The following is a 3,400-nucleotide window of genomic DNA, read 5'->3' as shown; positions in this document are numbered from 1 at the left end:
CTGCTCTAATTGAGAAATAATCCTAGATACGCCCATAAGATTTAATTCCCCAATTGCCTTACGTATTAGAGGAGCCCTATTCTAATCAAATAACGCATTACCAGGGTTATTTCATATTAGCCCGCGTATCCCCCTGACACAAACCCAATCATGCCAGTTGTCACTAAATCAAGGCAATTAAACAATTACGGATTTAATGCCCTAGTTAACTAATTATCCGGATCCAAGACAATCAATTAATTAAATAATCATAAGTACTGCAATTGAGAAATATGAGAATACTAATAAATAAAAGGAAAAGATAAAATTAAATCGATCTCACAATTTTAGGTGAACCAAGGCCTCCGTTATTCCTTAACAAGACAAAGGAATTTAACACATCCCTTGTCTACTCCTACCGAAAAGAAAAGAAAAGCAACTAAAGATGAAAGCAAAAGTCAAAGGCTGATGCTTCATTCCTCCTGACATGCGTAAGAAAAAGCAAAAGAAGATCCAAAGGAAAAAATCCAAGAAGGGAACTAAGCTGAAGGAGAAAAAATCCTATGCTACTCCTAATGCCTAGTCCTATCTAATTTCTATCTAAGACTGGCTACTGTGCGGCGACTCCCCCCCGAGAGGAAGAAGACTCCAGCCCTTCGTTCCTCTTTTCTTCTTTTATGTTGTCTTCCGCAAATTACCAAAGAGGGTCGCATCTTGATATTCCAAAAATACCCCTGGACTCCTTCCTGATGACTGTCAAATTGGCATTGGTTGTGATATTTTCGTTCTACTCCCTGAAATAAATGCAAATTACGAAAAGTGAGTAGAATCTAATAATTAATCCACATCAGGTCAGGTAATAGGGGAAATTAATAATAAAATAAATGATAAAATCGCAACCTATCAATTCCCCCCACACCTAAACCATGCTTGTTCTCAAGCATGAGAACAGCAAACAAATACCAATATTTGACAATGATTATTGCTCTATCTACTATATTGTCAAGATACCAAGAAAAACATAGACCAAGTATCAGTGATCAAAATTCAAGAAACATCACCCCGCTTAGATTCTAAACCACAAACTCCTTCAATTCCAGGTTAACTAATCTAAGAAAAAGGAATGATTGATCAACATTTATCAGCAAATGGTCTAACTATTAACCAAAATCTCAACATTAAATTCACAAACTGGCAAGCTGACTTTAACCACATATCGACACAACCTTCACCTTTTCATCAGACTTTTCTATTTTTTCACTTTTTTTGTTTCTGTTTTTTTTTTACAATAGTAGTAAAAGACTTAGTCTCCAGCCATTAGAGTCTTTTGACGCGAACTCTGACATTTGTCAGATGAAAGAGCCCGGTTGCTCAGTTTCTATCACCACGTGACCACATACTCATAGCAATTATTACTTTTTGATGCGAGAATCGACACTTTTGGTGAAAATTCCCGGTTACTCGATAGTCAAGACTAGTGGAGCACAGTCAACTCTTATTCTCAGCTAAATAATCCAAAAACTCAATATAACACAAAAACTAAAAGAAAATTTGCATCAGCTAGGCTCATTTTCAAACATGGATAACTAAGGTTAATAACCAGACCAATTCACATGAAAATGCCAACAATCATCCCCTACGCCTAGGAAAGTTAACCAAAAATTATAAGAGTAAAACAATCATCGATATTCACCAAAGAGATATTCTTGGACTCAACCACATTAACTTGATACACTTTTATTATTAAAACTTGACAATAGCAGAACTAGAGGCAACAATCCAACATCAAACTTTGGCAGTCAAAGTCCCTCAAATATTAAAGTACCAACACATGCCTTGTCCTTTTTAAACTTTTAGCTTACATCCTCTTCTATTCATCTTCAGATCCTCCAAACAAAGCTAAAATTAATTTGTAATATGTTAGAATTATGTTCTGACATAATTAGTTATTCTATGAGTGAATCTTGTTTTTGTTTCCATTAAATGTTTAATTATGTGGTGCATTCTTATGCACAAGATTAGGAGCATATTGTTTAATTGCATGAAAAATATTAATATATTAAGATTATTATGATCATTATACAAGGGTCAAGGGAGATATGTGTAATATTAAAAATCTCAAAATTGCTAAGTGAAATTATTAGAAACCCTCGAGGGAAATTTCTAAAATTCTCCCCCAAATCTTATCGTTTTCATCATTGAAACTCGGAGACGATTATGTGCGGAAAGTTGTTACTCGCTGCTAGTGGGTGGATGGAGGAGGCTCCCTGGTTGGGAATAGAAACAAGGAAAGTTTCGAAGGTCAGATGCTTATAACGACCACATAGGGATCGCCACTGGGTAGATGGATCCGTTTCTCTATTAAGAAACAAGGAAATTGTCCAGCACACTTTATATGGCGTTGCTAGTGATTGCATATTGGCCAGACGTGATTGTTTCCATGTGTCGAAGCTCAAGGAAGTGTTTTAGAATCCGGGCATAGATGATTTGTTCCACGAATTAAAGGCCATTTAGATGATGTGTTTTTTAGGTGCTTGTATAAAATTTTACTATAATTTAATATATAGAATTTGGAAAAAAATTTTACAGAGGAAGAGAGAAAAAAAAGAAGTGGACACGAGCATCGAATGGTGTTGGCTGGCGGTGGATTAGCGTGGACGAAAATGGAGATGGTTAGTAGGTGGTGATAGAAGAGAGAAATGAGTGTGTAATTTTAAGTGTTTTGAGATGTGTATTTTAAAAATTTTGTGATATTTTTTTAGAGTTACTGTAGACCGTTATTAAAAATTTTATCTAACAAAAACATCCCAAAAATTAGGGTGCCAAACAGGCCTCAAACTCGTAAGCACGTTGTTGACGAGTGGCATTGCTGAATTCACAATGTTAAAAAGGGTGTCTTTGGGTAGGAAATTATTTGAAATCATTGCTATAGTACTTTTCATAATATGATGTATGTGAAATAAAAAAATGATTAAAAAGATAAAAAAAATTATTGAAAAGTGTGTCTAAACACAAGCAAATATTTACTTGCAAAAAAACATGTATCCAGATGTGTTTGAATAATCACTGTTTGACCAAAAATGTACCCATGTGGCATAAAAACGTGTATTGAGTATTAGATGATAATGTGTTGAAGACACATATCATATAAGAGTAAAAAGCATCGGTGACCACTAAATAATTGGTTGGATCATATTTTGGCTATTAAACTATTTTTCGTCAGTAATTGGCCACTAAACAACATGATCAGTAAACTCGTGACCATTTGATCGATAATTGACAGGTATCGGGCCTGTGCAATAATAATAAAAATCTAACTACCACCAAAAGCAGTCAATAATCAATTCCAGGTACTGGAGTAGGGACTCTAGATATGCAATGGATTACTTGATTCACCCTTGTTCCGAAGAGTGTGCTTAAT

This window comes from Coffea arabica, chromosome 2e (assembly GCF_036785885.1).
Source record: "Coffea arabica cultivar ET-39 chromosome 2e, Coffea Arabica ET-39 HiFi, whole genome shotgun sequence".
NCBI lineage: Eukaryota > Viridiplantae > Streptophyta > Magnoliopsida > Gentianales > Rubiaceae > Coffea > Coffea arabica.
Note: the sequence above shows the minus strand (reverse complement) of the source record.